The sequence below is a fragment of the Camelus ferus genome, chromosome 30 (assembly GCF_009834535.1).
Source record: "Camelus ferus isolate YT-003-E chromosome 30, BCGSAC_Cfer_1.0, whole genome shotgun sequence".
Lineage (NCBI taxonomy): Eukaryota > Metazoa > Chordata > Mammalia > Artiodactyla > Camelidae > Camelus > Camelus ferus.
The window spans coordinates 11,984,269-12,004,836 of record NC_045725.1 but is presented as its reverse complement, the minus strand read 5'-3'; the positions used below and the strand labels follow the sequence as shown (position 1 = coordinate 12,004,836).

Below are 20,568 nucleotides of genomic sequence, written 5' to 3'. Positions count from 1 at the left end.
GCATCGTCCCTGAAGCTGTCAAACTAAAACACTGAACAGTCACCTGTGCCCCATGCTACAAAAGGGACAAAGTCCCCACTGAGGAATAGGGGAGGGCAGTCAGACCAGACAACACTTTGTTTCCTTTACTTGTAAAATTCTTTGTCTCATCTAGACCGATCTGCCTGCCTCCCCAGAGTCTTATATAGTTTTTAAAACATCATATTCAAGTCAACAATGTTCATTGAGGCCTCTCTTACCGGTGCCAGGTTAACACACTAGCTGTTGGAGGCATCAGGGTGCCTGAGAACATGTCCCTGTTTGTCTCTGCTTAGCAGAAGCCCAGCCAGTCTTTCTCAGTTTCTGCCTCAGACTCATGAAATGCAAGCCATGTTTCTTATGGCAGCAGTGTTCAGTGGTTCACTTCCTCTGGCAGGAATCTCCAATGTTACATTTTATTCCCTACTTCCTATCTATAAAACTGTCTCTGGGTCAAACCAAAAGGAGAGCATATTCTCCATAAAAAGTTTCTAAACTAAATCTGTTCGGACCTTTGAACCAGAAGTAGGCCAATATCTAATTCAACTTCTGTGATGGGAGAAAAGACGGCGAAATCTAAAATTTACGATAATAGATAGGAGTACAAAGTGGATGAATTACCAATATTGGGAAAACAGCTTCCATTTAAAAAAATGATTCACTTCACAATTTCTTATATTTAGCGATATAAATTATTAACTGATTAATGTAGAAGACAAAGCTCCAAAACTTAAAACTATCAAATAATGAGAGCCATAAAAATTGAAAATTCAATTTCTTAGTTTTCACATCAAGATCCTAAGACACAATTAGAATACAATTTCTTTCTTCAAGGAGCTTACGCTGCTGAAGAGAGATTTGAAAAACAAAACAGAGCAGACTTTTATATGTCCTGTAATAAAGAATAAAACCAAAGGGAAGAGAAAGTGTCTTCCACTTGGGCGAGGTGTAGGCAGACAGACAGGGACCTACACAGGTAGACCTCAAGACAGCACAGGGCGTGGCTTTGACCTTGAGGGGCTTCAGTAAGTAGAGTGGGAAGGAGGAAGACACGGCAGACAGAAGGAACAGCACGAGGCAAGGCTTGGGCAGGCACGCGCAGTTCTGCTCGGGAAAGAGAGAGCTGAGGTTTGGCTAGGAGGTGTGGTACAAAGGCGACTGGTGAGAGGTACACCTAGAGATCAAGGGGGACAGCCAGATCACGGGCATCCTTGAATGTCAAGCTAATGAGCAGGACTGTATCTTACAGGTAATGGGAAGCCACTTAAGTAAGGGATGGCAGTAAGGAAGCTATGCTTTAGAAGGATAATTCTGGCAGGTGGTGTGATGGGTGAGTTAAGAGAACCTGATGTCAGAGGCAGGGGGAACCATAAAGAACCTCAGCTGAAATTCAGTGCTTGTTGCATGAGGACCAGGGCAGTGTGAGTGCGACAGGATAAATACTGGAGATGAAACAGTAAGGCAGTCTGAAATAAACCCGTCCAGGAACACATCAACCCCAAACCTTCCACACTGGTCTACCTTGGGAATTCAGTCTTGCGGCTCAGTAGCCAACAAGGCATTTTCCCTGTTCAAGTCAAAACCAGTCCCCACAGTTGCATCACATACACAGAATTCTTTCCGCCTTGATATCTGAGAGAATCTTTTCTTAGAGCCTCGTCCACCGATCTGTGCAATGCCTAGCAGACAACGGGTGTTCTCCAAATGTTCGCTGCATGAAGGAATGAATGAACAAACGAACAAACAGATCCCAGGCTCCACATTTCAAAGTCACACCCGACTCGTCACTCCTCCGTGGGAACACACTGTAAACTCTGGACCACAGCATTCACGCTCCCTGACTTAACACTGCCCTCAAATGTATAACTTGCCACCAGACAGTAGTCATACACCTTCTCATTGGCTCCAGTACACAGATCCTTCCTCGATTGCCATTCAGGCTCAGGCTGAGACCGACTGTGGTCATACAACACTCACAACCGCTTCAGCGCCCAGTGCAGGATGGGGCCCTTGCAGGGCTCCACCAAGCTCTTTCTGAATGAAAATGAATTTGCCCCTGACAGCTCTGCAGAGCCCTGTGGTTCAAACCACTCCAACGGTGGACCCACCCAAGCAGGCGGCCCCGGTGCAATTCACCGTCTGTGCCCCTCGCGTCCACGTGCCAGAAGATTTCCCAAGAAAAAGGCAAAGAAACCTAACCCGTCTGTTTACTTCCCCAGCACACAGAGCTCCTGTTCTCCTTTTGCCTTTCTCCCAGAGCGTACCTGCCACCCCAGGTTCACAAGCTACATTTTTTTTGGTGCATCTGGGTGACCGCTGCGAGTCCTCTGGTAGCGGTGGACCACTGCCCCGGCGCCCGGGAGCACACGTGCGCGATCACGCATGCGCTCACAGAGGAAGGGCAGCCCACGCAAGGTGAAAACCAACCCTGTGCCTTGTCACACAGCAGCGGCCAGGACTACTCCAAGGGGGGCAGCGCACAATGGACACTCTGTGCTGGCTCAGGCCTCCAGGCCGACAAAAATTAACCCTTCTGTGGCTGTCTGCAGGACTTGGGGTGGGCAGGATAGAAATAGTAAAACCTGCTTGGCAAATGACTCCTAGTAGGTCCTGGCTCTGCCTTTCCCAGACAGTGGGATGCCAGACGTCAGTCATCCTGAGTCCCTTACTCCACACTTATCCCAGCAATGAATGGAGTCGGACCAAGGTCTCTTCCATCCTCAAGACTTCGTAATCCACCCTGCACAGCCACAGACCTATGGGACAACCTACAGAATTATCTGTCTCTGGGTCCAGGGGAACCCTGCTTGGCTGAACGTGCTTCATGACCCAAAGGTGTCCCAGGGAGAACCTCCTCTCTCCCCTTCAAATCTGTGAGATAGAAGAATTTTTCCTAATCTAAAGCACATTCTCAGGGGGGAAGGTAGAGCTCAGTGGTAGAGCACATGCTTAGCATGCACGAGGTCCTGGGTTCAATCCCCTATCCCTCCACATAAATAAATAAATGAAAACCTAGTTACTTCCCCCTCAAAAAATATATAAAAAAATAATAAAGCACATTCTCCACCGGCGGCACTGGGGGAACCCTGACTAATCCCAAGGACTTGGGGGAAAGGCAAATTCTCAGCCCCCACCTACGGCCCCAGGAGTGAAGCCCAGCACGCTGCCTTTTGATGGACTTAGGTTTTGCCGGCACCATGTGCTTACCCCTAGCAACTGCCTTGAGCAAAGAGCACTGTTATTCTGTGTTTAAAGGGAATTCCTCCTTACAGTTTTATGCCTAGTCTCTTTAGAATAGGCATCAGCTGCACTTTATTCGTCTATGCAACCCCAATGGCTAGCGCAGCACCCAGTGCACACTGGACACTCAAGGCATGCTGGTCGACGGAATCAAGAAATAAACCAACCGCCTTGGACTGGGCTTCCCAGCATCACCCACCTCTCCCAGCTACCTTGCTTCCAGTGCCCCTGCAAAAAGCCACCATCACCCTGACCACTGCTTTCCAAAGGCGCACGTGGTGAAACTGACCCGGCCCTTGGCGGGTACCACAGGAGTCCAAAGACGTGGACCCTGCACCAGAAACTGACACCTTGTAACTGACTACACCTCAATTAAAAAATAATAATTATATGAAAATGAATATATGTATATTCATGTATGACTGAAAAATTGTGCTGTATGCCAGAAATTGACACCATATTGTAAATTGACTATGAATCAATTAAAAAATAATTTAAAATTAAATTAAATTAAAAAAAAATAAAGACGTGGGTTCTGGACCTAGTTCTGCCTCTTAGGAGCCCTCATGAGCCCTCTTTCAGCCTCGGTGTCTCCTCAACAAAACGGAGAAAAGCATCTTTCTAATCTTCCTCATTAGGTCACGGTTTTTAGCTTTTTTCCATCCTTTTTTTTCCTAATGGAACTACATGCTCCTTATAATTCTCTTGGTTAGTAACACACACACCTCATTGTCCTGAAGGCAAACATGCAGGAGAGCTTTGCTGCCTCATCCTTGACCTTTCCCAAACTCCCCTCAACTCCTCATCCGCAGCCGTGTCCACACTCTGCAGATCCCAAGAGCCTGGGCACCTCTCTCGTCTCTACACCTAGAAGACACAGCTGACCGGATCATGCTCAAGTCAGAACCTTTTCCCCCTCAGAACCCTGTAGGGTGTCTTCCAGCGTCTGAAGTAACAGGAGAGAAAACGAGGGCCAGCCTGGTTTTGCTTGCTTGGTAGGCAGCTTGTTTGCTGGGGTTCTAACTGAAGATATTTTTTCATTATAACAGAATTTTATTAGTGACAAAATGAGTAGACGGAATGGATCTCACTCCTGTTACCTTTCCTGGAGCACAAGGAGCTTCCTGCGTCTGCAGTGCGGGTTATTTCTAGTTCAGAACTGTTCCCTTCGATGGTTTCTGTTAGTTATTTTCTTGTATTCAATAGTTCTGGCGTCTTTCTAATTTTTTCTATCACCTCAGTTTAAAGCTCTCATCTCTGTTCTCCATTTCTTTCATTTTCTCTCTCACTGTTTTTATTTCTTTATTTTGTAGTGTGGGAGAGCATTCCCAAATCTAGCGTCCATAGCACCCATTTAATTCTGTTTTACATCCTTCCTCTGCCTCTATTGACATCCTTATGGACTTTTAATTTCACAATGGCACACTTTGTATCCCCACAATCTTTCTGCAATTTATTCACCTTCTTTCAGCCAATTCTGATGCCTTTTCATCTCTGCACACCCCCGTTCTTGTTGCTATGTGCTCCTGCTCCATGGGGGCTGTGCTTTTTCCTGTTGCAGGTGTCTAGCAGCTCCCTAAAATTCTTATTTTGCTGTTGTAGTAAGTAATTATCACGATGCTGCTCCTTTCTCCTTGTTCTGAGTGTTTTCCCCGCTGAGGTCTTGTGCCAGATTCTCTCTTCATCCACACTCTACTGAGGAAAAAGTCATGCAGGGCAGTCCTGGTCTACAGACAAAGCACTGGACTGCTTCTGACTCTACCTTCCATCCATCTTGAAGTCAGGCAAGTCCTCCTCTCAGAGCAATTGCTGTTATCAGTCATCTGGTCACCTCAGTTCCCAGTGAACGGGAACAGTGCTGTGCTGAAGTCGACCCACGTGGCTCTCTTCCCAGCTCCACTCTCAATGGTATCGAGTTGGTAAGCCGAAAATCAGCTATGGGAGGAGTGTTTATACCACAGGAATCGGCAAACTTAACAAATCAGGGCTTTAGAATAAATCTGGAGAAGAGGGTGTGAAGCATTTACAGACCCGATTTACTACTGTTTTGCTTGACTGAAGGGGGATCCTTCTGTCAGATTCTTTGCAACTCTGAACAGCTGAAGTCCACACTGTGCACCGTCTCAGACTCTTCATGTCCACCTCAGAACTTCCTTGAGGGAACGTCTCTGCCCAGAAGTCAATGCCCGCTGCCACTCTTCCCAAACCTCCCACCTCCAGCCTGGCCCCTTCGTCTTCTGAAAGCTGTAGACGCCTAGAATGTGCATAATGGTTTTAGAAGGAGACCGTCTCTAGTTGTTTTACTAAAGTTGCCCGTGCAGTAGACCTGATGACTGCCTATTATTCTAGTTGATGGAAATTGTGAGGTTCTGATGTTGGCGGACAAGCAACGTAAAAGGATGGTGCACAGCCTATCTGACTACAGACAGGGAGGTGACTGTACTATCAACCTAGGCTCATCGGCTACAGTGATAAGAATCTCTTCTCGCTGTCTGACTTTGGTTTCGGGGGTGCTTGAGCATCCATCCTCCCATACGCCTTCAAAGGTGTTTAGGCAGGGAGTCAAAAGTGGCTTTTTCCTCTTGGGGGACTTTCCATGCTCTGGGCTCCTCTTCTGCCTCCTTTAGCCAACGCCTCTTCATCGCTCAGGCCCAAGTCAAATGGCACTTCCTGAGCATCATAAACCAGACCAGAGTGCTCCCTCCTAGCACTCACTATATTTTATAATTAATGCTTGTACTGCTCTTGGTTTCGACTCTGCCTCTCCCACTAGATGGTGAGCCCTTGAGGGCGGGAGCTGTAATGGAATTAGTGCCGTTTCCTTAGCTCACCATGGGGCCCCAGAGCCCAGCACAGCTCCTGATCAATGGGAACACTCCAAATTATCCACTGAGTCAACGCCGAATGAGAGGCTGTGTCCAAGACCAGCCAGGTGCCATCTGACGCCGGTGCCCACGACTCTGAGTGATGTGTCTCTGAAACCCCATGTACTGCAGAGACACCCACAATAAATGCTCCATAAACACAGATAAAGTGATCCAGCATCCCAGTCCTTACCAGCTCGCAATCAGCGAGGGTAAACGCAGCTCAGCACGCGGCTCTCTGACCCTGCAAACACTCCAGTGTTCTCCAGCAAAGAATGAAGATCAGACTCAATGGCTTTTTTGTACTACTCACCTGTGTGGTACCTTCCTGACCACAGTTCACCTCCTCCAAGCAGCGTTTCCCCAGGTACTGCACCCACCACATTCCCCAGCAGCATCTCCTGAGCTGCAGCTCTCCCCAGATCCCGCTGACTTGCATCACTTCATACGATTCCCTGCTAATTCTTCCAGCTGGCCTGCCCTTTCTCCTTTCTCCACCTGGTTGCCTCTAAGTCATTCTTCAAGAATTGGATCGAGTTGCACCTCCTTCAGGAAGACTGGCTGGACCTTCCTTCTCCTCCTTTCGCCCTTGTGTGTACACGTGTGCACACACACACTCACACACGCTCACAGATGGTCTTGTTCTCACCTCCCTGGGCATTCTGCTACCCCAGCATCCGGAAAGCTGTATTGCAATGTTCCATGCACCACTTTTGTCTCCCACCAGATCAAGAACTCCATAGGGAAGGGGCTGGGTTTTAAGCGGGTCTCTTCCACAGTTCAGAGCACAATGATCACACTCAGCGAGTGTCCAACAGGGAGTGTCCATGTCATGTCTCCCCTTGAAAAGAGTAATGGAATTAGCGCCGATTTGATGTCACAAGTTTAGATTACTTAACTTCTCCTCCCCACTTAGAAATTGTGTTCTTGGAAAATAGATTTAAGCTGTTCAGGTTTCATTTGGAAATTGGGTAATAATCTTACCTCAAGGGTTGTTTTGAGAAGTAATCGAGATTAAATGAGATACTTAGGAAAGATCACGTTGTGATCTCCTGAGTGGGAATTTAAAACTTTTTGGTAAATTTGATTTATTCTCCTAGTCTCATATCCACGCTAGCATTTGGCCAAATACTGCCTTGTCTTCACAGACCCCAAGTAAAGACTGAGGGCTGGGGGTTGCGGACCGACCTTTTCCATCTCCCCACACAGTGGGAAGGACATATAAGCCTGTTGACTTGAGTGCTTTAATGCTGCCTGAGGTTGCTTTCTTCTTGTTCCTAGTTTGTGCTGTGGAGGAAGCAAGGCTTAGCTCAGTCGTGAATTCCGATTCAGTTCCCTGCTCTGCCACTGGGAGAGTAGTTCCTTGTTCTCCCTGGGTCTCCCCGTCTTCGTCTGTAGCTCTGACATCCTCAGGTGCTGAACATTCTCTCCTCAACTCGCAACCAGAAGCCCTTCAAAGACAGAGCTGACACCTTATACCTCTTGATAGGTTTACTGGCTCTGCAGCTCTGCCTGGTTGAGCCTAACACAAAACTGAGGATCAGTCCCTGCGCTCAGGGATGTCCGTGATGGAGAGAGACACAGGATCAAACTTCTGAGGCCTGAGGCTGAGCACACTGTTAACCAACGGTTCCAGCTCTAGCTGCACAAACAGTGCATCCTCTGGGAACCAATAACACAGCACAACACCCTGAGCCTTGGGTCATGGGCCCCCAGGGAAAGGTCTCAACAGCACAGACTGGACCAGTCCTCAGATTTGCAGGGGGAGCTCTGGCTTTGGCACATCGCCCATCCCCTGCATTTCTTCATGCAGTCAAGAAAAGCCCATACTTGTAGTGAGAGAGGGGGTTAAACACAAAAAATGGCCCTGACAGGCATTATCAGTTTAGTCCAGACAACAGCCCTGTGATGCAGAAGACCTGTCCTCATTTTACAGATGTGGGAATTACGCCCCAGGGAGGCTAATAATTTGCTACCTGTGCCAGATCCGCAATCAAATTCAGGCTTCTATGATCCCAAAGCCTGTGCGTTTATTTTTACATCATGATGTCTCTAAATTCAAAGTGATGCCAGCTTTTAATCAAACGCTCCCCCAGCTACTTCTACAGATACGAGCTCTAAAGCCAGTCTGCCATCTGACTTGCCATATCCCTTAAAATCTCTGGGCATCAGTTTTCTCCTCTGCCCTCCTAGTCTCTTCACAGACTCTTACAAGAGAAAAAATAAATAATAGATGTAGAATAGTATCTAAATAAATTAAATATGCAGGATTGACCTGTAAGAAGTAACTGTGATCACAATATTTCCTGTCCAAGTAGATTAGAGAGAGCCATATGGTAAGGAAAAGGACCCTAACTTTGAACAGGGATCTAGTATAAAACAGATACCTTAAGTTTATTCCTTTTTTAATGTTTTTATTATTTTTTTAAGTTTATTTGAATGGATAATCAGGTTTATTTATTTTTAATGGAGGTACTAGGGCTTGAACCCAGGACCTTGTGCACGCTAAGCAGGCATTTGACCACTGAGCTATACCCTCCCCTTGAGTTTATTCTTTGATTTAACCCAGAGATGTGCCCATTTTACAGATAAGAAAACTGAAGCTGAGAAATCTGTTGAAATCACAGAGGTAGTTCTGTCTGACTTCAAATGGCATTTGCTTTCCATTGAACCATAATGCCATCAGTCTTTAAATACCCAGCATTAGTTGTCACTTGAACGCGGATCCTCGACCACGCCATGTGGGAACTGGGGGTGAAAATGATACACCTCCCTGAAGGCACTGGGGCTAAACTGGACAATCGACAGATGATAAACTCCCTAGTCTTTCATTCAAGGTCCCTTAACTTTGACCGCACTACCTGCTCAGCCTTACTTCAAATTCCTTGACTTCTCAACCAGCTGATTCGGCAACAACCTTGTTCATTGTCATTTGAACCTGAAGTGTAACCTGACACTTAACGTGTTTGTGCTTCTGCTACGAAGGCATACCAGAGAACCAAACACCGGCTCCATTTCCTGTCCTTTATGACATTTGTTCTTCAGCTGTCTTGAACTGTCATTTAAATATTGCATTGTTACTGGAATTTGTATATGTCTGTCTCCTGTTATGCACTAACCTCCTGGAACTGAGGACCCGTATCATAGAGCATTTTTGTTTCCTGGGTGGCTGAGCCCCATTCTGAAAGAAGAACTCTCATGCTCTGCCCGGGACCACACGTGAACCTACTCCATGAACACCTGGGAAATGGCTGAATATTTTTATGGTTACTTGATATTGATTGATTCCCAAGGAGTGGGTCCAAGACTTTACCCCCCCTTTGGCAAATGACACTAAAAAGTACTGTGATTTCTTTTAAACTGACCTAAGATGTGTTTGCTTTTTCTTTAGTAGAACACACCAGAAAGAACTGCACTGCAGGTGTCCTAGTAATTGTAATTTATAGTTGCAAACAAAAGCTAAATAAATAAATGTTCAATTGTGGGGAAAAGAAATAAAATAAATATGTAGATATAATTTTTGTCCTAAAGATGCATCTTTTGAACTCCAGACTGAAGAGCTGGTGGCTGAGAGGGCTGACGGATGACAGGACAGTCAGACGTCAGGGTTCTCTTGAGTGTGGTGTGTGGAAGTCCTCTGACTGGCACACCCTATGCTCCGCACACCTACTCTCCTCACACTCTGAAAACTCCAGTCTTGCCTGCCATCTCAGCTCAGGGCAGATGTAGCCTTGGCCAGTTCCTCGCAGGACCCCATCACATCTGTTTGGCTGACTGATACCCCACAGAGAAGCGGTCCCCTTTCTGTTTCTAGATTCTCCGGGAAGCGGTCCCCTTTCTGTTTCTAGATTCTCAAGGAGAATATCTTCCCCACTGTCCTGTACCTACTCCAGGCCATCCCATGTCCAGGACTCAACCCAAGTCCCACCTGCCCCATGACACTCTCTCTGTTCTGTCCAATCACTGGAGACACCGGCCTTCCCTGTGCTCCCATGGGAGTTCAGTTACTGAGCCCTACACCACTGTCCTCTGCTGCTCCTTCACTGGTTTTCATGAGTTCTTAGGGAGCCTTCCATCAGACTGAGAACAGAGATAACCACCCGTCCATCTCTTGGGGTCCCCACGGCATCCATCAATGTCTATCACATTCATGGTTAAATGTTAACAAGCAAACGACATTTGTTGAAGCAGAAGGTTGAAAAGTTGAAGGGTCTGAAGGAAAACTCTGGGCAGCTAAGACTGGGCCCAACTGGGCAGCTGAGACTGGGTCCTGGCTTTCGTCCTTCTCACTGTTGCCTGAAGACCTCAGACCAGCAAGACGCCTGCTCTGTGCCCTGTGCCTCTAAGTCAGCCAGCAGGGCCCTCCGCACCAGGGCCTCCCTGCTCCTGCCAGATGGAGTACATGTTTGTGATGAGCATTCGTTTCCTTGTGGCAATTCCAAATTCACATTCAAACTTTGTCCCATCTCTGCTCCTGGGTCCCACCAAGAATTTCCCCTTATTCTAGTTCCACCATCAAACCCGAAACCACATCCTCCTTGAAGCCTTCCCTGATGGCTCTCTCGTCCTGATCACTCGAATAGCATAATTCCACTTAGATCATGCTCCCACTTTGGCTGCAGACTGATGCTTTCCATTTGAGCTAAGCCTGTCTCTCCAGATATACACTGTCCATTCTCCAAGGGCAAAAGCCACGTCTCACTCCTGACCTCTCTGGCCCAGTGGTGCCAAGAACAATGGCACAGGCTGCAATGCTGAGTGAGACCTTAATAAACATTTGCGGATCCAAAACCCGACTGTAATCGAGCTCTGGAGAACAAAATAATGAGCAGAGAGAAGGCCCAGAGGGCTTTCACATCAAATCATCCTTTTTAGTCACCATTATGAGTCAATACTTTAAAAAACAAAATCAAAGCTCTCATTGCTCATATAACAATAGGTCACAGAAATACGAACCAAAAACTGCAAGAGACTTGCCACCCAGATTGCGCTATCTTGCTACAAGCACAACAGCTGTGCACCAACCGCTTCTGATGACAGTTCTCATTCTACTCCACTGGATTCATCAAATCCAGCGTCTCCGCTGTTCACATCTTTCCAGGCCCAAGTTCAAACCCCAGGCAGCTTCCTTCCACTGACAGAACCGCAAATCTTTGGCTGATGAAAGGAATAATGAAGAAATTGAGCTTTTTTTTTTTTTTTTTTTACCTAGTTAGGCCTAATTGTCTTACTTGCCTTTTTTTTTTTCCTATCCCAAGTTCTAGAGTAAAAGTAATTGCAGTACCTCAGTAACTTGTAGAGGCTCGCGCTTCCTAAATACCCAAGCAGTGTGCTCCTAGGGGATTCAGAGTGCCTGTGGAATGTTCTCAGGGCCTCAGGTCAAAGCCCAACTTTCCTGATCCCACCCCAACCCAAATCACAGAGGCCGCTGGCTTTGGACGAACGTGGGTCACTACCTTCCATCTCTAAATGCACACACACCACCGCACCACTCGTTATAGATCACAAACCATGGAAGGGCAGGCTCTGCAGAGGGGACTAGGGGACATCCCAGGAGCACAGGCATGGCCCCCGCCCTCATGCCCAGCAGTACCTACACGAGAAAACAATGTCCAGCCCCCGAGATCCATGAGGGCCATGCAGTAACACAGCAGAGATTCCAAGTGCCTTCTGGTCATAGGAAGCAGTAGGGAAGCCCAGACAGAGGACGTAGTCGAGACTTTCCAGAACCCGCCTTTGCTTGCTTGGTTTCCCTTGTCCCAACTCAGTTATTGTACCAAAGGAGACCAGTTTTCGAAAGAAGATGTACAGATCAGCCCTTTTCTTCCTCCCACATCATTCACGATGGTGTTTCCTCACGCTTCCATCACCAGCCCCTCCTCTCCTTTCCCTGTCTTCACCAGGGAGCTTCTCCAGGTCCGAGTCCCCCTCCTGTAACTCTCAACCACAGCAAACACTTGGCGAAGTTGACCAACCCTCAGTGGGAGCGGCTTGGACAGTCTTTGGGGTGGAGGAGATTTGAGCTTTCAGAAACCTCTGAAAATCCTGGGGACACTTTAACCTATAGTCACAAGAGTTTCAGAAGGGACCCTCCCGCCACAGCAGCCCACACTCTTACTCCTGACCGTGACCCGAGCTAAAAAGCAGGAAGGCCGGGCACCTCGTCCTGCCCCGCGTGCTGACGAGGGGCCAGCCCGGCCCCTGCCTGCCTCTCAGGAGCCTGTCCCTGGAGCTTGCCCTCTGAGCTCACTTCTCTACTCAGTCTTCTCTCCCACTGCAGCCGCGCTCACTTAGTCACCGAGGAGTGGGAAGCACTGGGACTTAAGTAACAAAGACTGCGTGGTTAAATGCCAAAATGAGTGTGCTGGACAAAAAAAAAAAAAAAAAAAATGCCACTGGAATTTTCAGGGAAAGTTAAGAGCTGTGTGTGCTAGTGGTGACGAGGCTCCAGCAGGCACTTAATAAAGATTTGATGATTGAATGGATGAATGAATGAATCAGTGATGGATAGGATGTGCACGCGGTAAAGCATCGTTAACCCCTGGGCTTGGAGGAAGAAGCTGAGAGTGGGCGATTGCCCCGAAAGATAGCCAAAAGTATACAAAGCCATCAACGTAAGTGGTTATTATTCACTGTATCTGAGAGGGCCTCGCTGGGGTGGGTCACCGTGCAGGGCTTTAGTGTTACCTCTTAGAGGACATTCACTTTTAATATTCTGTCTCCGCACAAATTCCCTGATTCATTCATGCGACAGAAGTCATTCATAAGCACGGCTTTGTGGGGGCAAACCTGGCCCCTTCCTTCAAGGACTCACAGCCTGGAGGACCCAGATGCCCGGCAAGTGCATTAGTCCCGAAGTGCTCTGGAGAAGGGAGTGAAGAGTGGAGAGCTGGCCGGATGTCCTAAGAGGCAGACACTGTGGCTAAGAGGGGCCAATCGGGACATCTTCCAGAGAGGAGGCGGTGACACGGAACGAGCAGATCGTGGAGGGGCACGAGTGGACAGAGTGCCCAGGATCAGCAAAGAAACCAGAGGCCAGCGTGCACTACACAAAATGAGAACATGGCAAGGTGCCCGGGGCAGGCTGCTGGGCGGGGAGAGCCAGGAACCATGGGACAGAAAAAAAGGCTCAGTACGGAAGAGTCAGGAGCAAATAGTCCGGGGAGGACTTCCCTGATTCTGCAGAACGTGCTGGGTCTGCCAGGAGAGGTGCAAGCTTGCTATCAGTTCCAGTCTTCAGAGAGGGTACAAATTCTGTCCTGAATGTCACTGCTCAGCCACCGTCGTTCCCTGACGGAAACCCTCCCCCTTGTACTCTCTACCCCTCACCTCCCCTCTCTGTGTGTCGCCATGCCTTTTTCCTTTTCTCCTTCTCTTTCTCAACCGGAAGAGTCTTCAGAGCATCAGTGCATCCTTGAGTCCAAACTGGATACTATCTGAGACTCTTAAGTCTTGGGTGCATACACACAGTAGGCACCCAGTCATTCAACTTACTTAAAATACACACACTGTACACACGTTTTCCCTTTGGTCAACTTGAGAGTAGAAAACAATTATTCCCTGACTGTCGTAAAACGCAAAGGGCCCCTGCAGGCATTTCTGGTCATACCAAGAGGTTACTAATCTCCTGGGCTGTGATGACAATAATTCCAGACACCATGGAAATCCTCTCCGAGTTCAATTACAGAAATTAGCTGGTGTTATTTAATCCCAGAAGCCCCATGAAGTAGGCCGGGTAAGTGTCTCCATCCCTGTATTACTGATTCGTTTACGGAGGCTCAGAGAGGTCGAACAATGTGTCCAAGGACATTCAGCTGGGGAGTAGTAGGGACAGGGTCCACACTTCAGGTGTGGTGCTCTTCACATGGCAACACAGCCGTCTGGTCCCAGGTGGGCCGCCAACTTGTATCATTTCAGCAAGTCAGCACATCAATGGTCTCATCTTCTGAATGGGGATAAAATGCCTGTCTGGCCTCCCTCCTTAGAAAAATCTAGGCGGGGAAGATGTGGTGTCAAGATACTTCTGAAAAGAACAAAATACCATGCATATAAAAAGGAGTATGTTTTGATGGGAAGAGACAAATTGGGTCAGAGAAACATTTTTCCAAGCTGGCAAAGTTCTGAAACTCTTACCTGCTCACCATTCACCCCCTATGACTCCCCAGCACTGGGAAAGGGGGAAGCCTCTGCCTGCCTGGGGGATCAGCCCCGCTGGCTTTGCCTGTAAGTATTCCTCATGGGTCTGCTGCTCACAGTTCATCACCAGCTCCTGGGGGAGGGGTGGCTGCTTCCTCCCAAAGGATTCTGTGCACTTAGGGGATGCTCATGCTGTCCATTTGACCCTGGCATCATTTGCTCTGAACTGCATAGGAAGTGAACTGTGGGTTTTTACGCCAAAGGCTATTTAAAAAAAAAAAAACAAACACAATGTTTCTTCAACCTTAGAGGATACCCTCTAAGGGGGTAAAAAACCAACGCTGAAAGGGAAGCTGCTCTAAGAGCCAGTAACTTTGACTCAGTCATCTAAGGTCACCAGTTTCCCCCAACACTTGGGGCAACAGCCCCAACTGGTGTGTCTAAGGGGACAGAAGAATCTAGCAGAAGACTAAGTGAAAATGGGAATAAACGCTCAGAGCCAAACAAGAATGTAGGTTGGCATCCTTCCCTTGTGTTCTTGAAGCAGTACGCTCTGTGGGCATCTTGGTGTTTACTTTTCTGCACTTATCAAGCATTTGGCTGCCCAGAGTGTCTGCAACTTTATGACGAGTTTGTGAAACACCAGGGTTTCCTTTAGAAACAGTCCAAAGGGAAGCTCCGACCTATGGCAACAGGTCTGACGGTTGTTCCTCACTTAATCCTGGCCCAGAACATCTGGGGAAGGTCACCACGTTTCGCTGGATGCCAGAGGACATCAGCGGAATGGGACTGTCTCGTTCCCTGCTTCAGAGGAACCCAAGGACCAAGCCCCGTGATGTGCAGCAAGGACCCTGTGAGGCTTCCTTTTCTCAGAGCAGTGCGGCTACTCTTCCAGGACGAGAGCAGCCTTCTGCCCCCACCCCACCCCCACTAGACGGCCCTGAGCAAACTCAGTAACAGCATCCCTGCAGCTAACTCCTGACAATGCTAACGTGTTAATAACAATTTACCCCATTCTTCTGGCAGGAGCAAAACTGAAGCAACTTGAAATGCCATCAGCCAAAAATCATTTATTTCCCATTCCTGAGCAGCAGAGAAAACAAAGTTTCATTTGGCCAGGTCCACTTTCAATGGCTTTCTGGTTTCAATTAAAACTTCAAGTCTCCAAAGGAAAAACTGGCATTCTGGGAGGCCGAGGCCCAGCCAAGCTGCAGTGTCTCTATAAGAATCCAGAAAAGACGTCCCATCCAGCCAGCCACTTCTCATCTTCCTCCACATCACATAGAAGCTTCAGAGCAGAGACCGAAGTACAAAGAAAAATAATGACCAGGTTGAAAAAACTCTTCCTATTCTAGGGGTACGTTTTTGTGTCAGAGAACTATTGATTTGGTTCCTAATGGAATTGAAAGTCAAGATAACAGCAGAAATGGAGTCAGGAATCCGGGGAAAGTGCCTACCTACTTATTTCTTCTTCAGCAACTCCTGCCTCTCATCAGTGACCATTTTCAACTACATTTTCTACAAAGATTCCAAGCACTGTTTCCCCACCCCACCTCCATTCCTCATTTAGGTCAGCTGATTTACAAAGTAGCTTCCCATGAATTATGCACAGAGAGGACCAGAAACGCTTGTGGCACCAAAGGGGCTCCTTGGTTCACTCAGGGACACCCCTAGGCTTCCCCAGAACTGGGTCTGCCAGCAGTGCCTTCCCTATGGGATGTTCTGATGTTAATACACAAAAGAGTCGATGACACCTCCACTTGCCTAGCCCATTCATGAACATACAAGGCGGTTAAATAGTTTCTCCCAAGCTATAAGTGGCCCCCTTCCTAACCACATCACTGCTTCTCAGCCACTAACCCTTCTGTTCACTACCAGCCAACCCCTCCCCCACCTCCAGTTTTTTTATTCCAGCGACACGTCTGTTTTCTCTGCTGAGAGAGACAAGTCTGTTTCCCTCCTCTGGCTCCCGAATGTATTTGCTCACCACCTCCTCCCCTCCCAGCCCAGCTCAGGTTACTGTAGTGGCTAGCAGCTCCCCCAGCCTGGCTCTAACACCAATTCAACTTCCCAAGACTTAAGACATTTTTTTCTTAATGGGGGGAGGGGAGATGGTGCGCAAAGCGGCACTTTCTGAGTACCTGGTCTCCTGTCTTCTCAAGCTACAATCCCTGAAGTTTGCAAATATTCTGTGTTTAACTATACTCTTCTGATCTGCTCTAATGCCCTTTTTTGGTAGCAGGCAATTGCAATTAAATTTAGAGGAAAATAGTGCATCTTCAACTTGACTGAAACCTGGGACTTCTAAGTAAGGGCAAAATAGATCGCACCTCCCTCCTGGAGTCTTGGGATAGTGGAAGCCACAGAAAGCAGGAGAAAGGGGGAGGGAGGGACCTGCGATTGTAAACTGGCTACATTTTAAAGTGCTACAAACTTTCTCCTCCTTCACACGCCCCTGGCCAGTTGGCCCCGCCTCCCCATCCCTGCCAGACAACATTCAACTGGGGTGTGTGAAGGAAACTCTCCCGGACCGTCCAGGGCTGGCCCCAGTGCTGCAGATGTGGCCTGCATAGAACAACACCCTTCCTCTCCACGTCCCTCTTTCCTAGCCGACTCCTGCCCCTCCAAAATACATACGCGTGCACGCGCGCACGCGCGCGCGCACACACACGCACAAGTTTTGCAGATGAGGATGGGTTCAGACAGGCACATGAGATTTACCTGTGAAAACCACAGGAGGGTAATGGGGTAGGGCTGCCATAGAGCAAAAGCAACTTTATTAAGTTAGCTTTTTGCACAAATCTACAGGAAAAGAAGAGAAACAGGACGAAGAGTAAAGACATAAAAAAGAAGAGAATAAAACAAAAATTAAGAGAAAAACAAGTAATACTAGTATTTCCATAAAGACCATGGATTCCAACTAACTTTAGGATAAAAGGTGTGGATAGTGGCGGAGGGGAGAGGGAGGTTTGGAAGGGAAAGTAGCTGTGGTAGAATTCCAAAATAAACTGCCCTTTTGGAGGAGAGCTTCTGCAGGGAAAAGAGACACACAAATTGGCCGTTTAGCATTAGATGTCAACCATGAGATTATCAAGACAGTTTATTTGAAGCGGAAACAAATCGGAAATCCTTCCCTCAACAGTCCTCTTAGACCAACACACACACCCTCAGAACCCACAGAGACACACATAAAGGATAAACGCAGCATCACGGGGCAGTAAGACCCCCCCTTCCCACACCCCAGTACCTCTAGCCTCATCTCCTACTTCCAACTGCACAACTTTCCAATCTCCAAAGAAAATATTTCCAGTTGGATCCTATTTCAGAATTGTAACTGGTGTGGGTCGTGGGAGGAGGGGTGTTTGCAGCGTGTAGGGGATGGAGACTGGAAGACAGCATTTCGGTAGTTACTTATTTTTGTAGAGCCAGCATGCTCTACCGATCAGAAATTGCTATTACCCAACAATGCTTCCATCACAAACAGACACCAAAAAACACCACCAGCATTATCACCATCTTGCTACGGATCTGCCCAGTCCAGTTTACCCGACTTTGTCTCTGTGGAACTTCTCGGACAGTATTTTAGTCAAAGAAGATAATGGTTTGAAAGACAAAAACAATAAATCGATACTGAAGGGTTCCCTTTCAGGAGTTATTTCCCACTGGAAAGCACCGAGCGGGGAAGCCTGTCGTTAACTCCCAAGCCCACGACTCCTCTAGAAACACACACAATGCGTGCTTTCAAAAAAGGCATTCGTCTGCTTTTAAGGGAATTCCTGTCTTTTCAGAGTACCCAAACCGGAGAGCACGAGAAAGAGATTCAGATCCATTGATTAAAATTTTAAGAAAAAGACTAACACAGAGCCACGACACAAGCACACACCAACCTTCGCCGGCTGGACCACTTCTTCCCTGTTCTTCTTTCTATTAACGACACGTTAGATTCTGATACATTCCCCCCCTTAAAAAATCCAACTAGATACAATGTAGCTCTCTAGCTCCACTTAACCTGCAAGTTACAAAGAGAGAGAGGAAAAAAATATCCTGCCGCCTTCCCACCCCTTTCCCTACCCCCTCCCCCTCCCGAGTCCACTCCACCAACGCCAAACCCGCCAGCCCCGGCAGCCGGCCGCCGGACCGAGGGAGGGTGCAAAACGCGGGGGGAGGGGGAGGGCCGGGGGGGGTCAGATTAGGCCAAACTCAATAAGGTCCCAGACCTCCAGCCCGACGCTGCCACCATCGCCGCCACCAACGAGCCACTCCAAATCAGCCAGCATCGCCGCTCACCGCCGGCGGCCCGGAATCGCGCCCATCCTCGGCAGCCTCGCCGGGACCCGCATCCCGCCCCTTCGGCCCCGTCTCCCCACTTCCCGCCCGGTGCAAAGTCAAAGCCCTGGCGAGAGAACGTTAACTTTTGCATGCAGGGAACATACACCGCCCCGGGCCCCAGCTGTGCGGGGGCCCGCGGCGCGGCGGGAGAGGCTGGGCGACGGGCTCCCGGGCCAAGGTCGTCGCGCGTGCTCACCCACGTCCCGGAGACCTCCGGCTCCGCTGGCCCCGGCGCTCGCTCAGATCCCGGCTCCTGTCGCTCGCCCGAGCCCCCGAAGGTGCTGCTGCGGCAACTCCATGGCGATGAGCATCTGTCACTCGGCGAGCCGCCGCGGGCGGGCCGCCCTCGCTCGGGGGGCGTCGGGGCCCCCGGGCGCGCGGAGGCGGAGGCGAGCGGCGGGCGCCCCGGCCGGCCCCGCGCTTCCCGCCCGGCGCGGCCGCCTCCGCCGCGCCACCGATTTACGGAGAGAGATACCAAGGGGGAAAATGGCGTCTCCGGAGCCCGAGGAGTCCTGGAGTAATCACACTCACACACACACACGCCCGCACGCACACACTCGCGCACCGCGCGCCGCGAGCCCGGCTAATTTTAGCAGGAGCACCCCCCCCAAATTATATATATCCCCGTCTCTCCAATCAATGCTATTTTTTTTTCTTTTCTTCAAAGGATGGATTGGAGCCTTAAAAAATGTTGCTGGGTTTGGGCTCGCAGGAGGCGGCGCGCGGAGGGCGAGGGCGCTTTTGCTGAGCTGTGCAGTTCGGTCCGCGGCGCCGGGCGGCCCTGCCTGCCCGCCCGCTCGTCCGCCCGCGGTCGCTAGTGCTGCCGCCGCCGCCGCCGCCGCCGCTCCATGGCCGCGCCCGCCCCGCGCCCCCGCCGCGTCCCCTCGCCACCCGCCCGCGTCCCCCGCGAGCGCTGGAGTGGGGTCGGGCCCGTGTGGCTGCCTCCCGCGCCCTCTCCCGAGTCCCGGAGTCCTAGTGAAAGGAAGGGGGAGGGCGCGGGCGGGGGAGGGGGAGGATCGGAGCGGCCGCGCGGCGGAGCCGAGCGGGGACCGCCACCCCGCTGTCGGCCTCGGCGGGGGCGCGGGTGCCCACACCGCTGGCGCAACTGACCGGGGGCCGTTTCCCCGACTTGAGCCGGCGGAGACACAGCCAGTAACCGGCAAGCGACCTCCCTCTCCCTTCACCCTCCCCTGGTGAATTTCTATCAATTGGAGGGAGTGGGGCTCGTGCGGGGGCAGAAGGAAAACAGTTCGTGGGGGCGGATCGGGGCCCTTCGCTGCCCTCGCGCCCCTCGCGCCCCTCCCGCCCCCCAGCGCCCTCGCGGCCCAGTGGCTCCTGCGCGCCAGAGTCCGCCGCCGAGACTGGGCGGCCGCGGGGACCGCCGCGGGCTCGGCGCCGGCTCCCGGGCTCAACACTGCCACTATCTGACCCAACAGGAGCAGTGTTGGGGGGAGCTGCGCGCCGAGGCGCGAGATGTGATAGGCTCTGAAATTGGGTGCATTTTTTTTTTCAATCTGGTAATTACATTTCAGGGAGTTATTTTTTTGTTAAGCGACATGTATGCATTCAGATGCTTTTGTGCATTTTCTCATTATTCACAAAAATTGGACTGTTGATGAGGGGAAAGACACGGAGAGATGACAAATGCTCGTCGGCTTGCAGTTCCCTATCCAGGTTGGTGGAAAGAATAGACTGGAATGTCTTCAGCTTATACAAAATACGGTGATATTTTAATCTCTTTGAGTGTTTGTATTGGGGCTGCAATGGGGGACGTTTTCAGGTCACTCAGCCGCAACCCCAGGCAACTGAGAAAGGGAACCCCTCTGGAACAGGTCTACGTTAGAGGACAATATAGGACAGACACCGATTCAGGAAGGTTTGCAAATGGTTTTGCTTGAAGACCTCGGGTAGAGTTTACTCAAAACTCAGTTTCAGAGAGGACTCCTGTCTACCATGTTTTATGTGAAAGTTTCTGGGCTTT

The 20,568-nt window shown here is 49.6% G+C and overlaps 1 protein-coding gene across 3 annotated transcripts in view; it reads right to left on the bottom strand.

The window, feature by feature from the left end:
• The window catches only part of SETBP1 (SET binding protein 1), a 363,259-nt gene extending 343,014 nt beyond the window's left edge, over window positions 1–20,245 (bottom strand). Inside the window, exon 1 of one of the 3 annotated variants that reach the window (XM_032470525.1) lies at window positions 18,784–20,245. The gene's annotated coding sequence lies outside the window, so the exon portion shown is untranslated. Of the gene's footprint in view, window positions 1–18,145; window positions 18,311–18,475; window positions 18,721–18,783 lie in introns of those variants that run through there. The other 2 variants (XM_032470524.1, XM_032470523.1) reach the window with 2 other exon arrangements.
• Window positions 20,246–20,568: the final 323 nt, after the last annotated feature.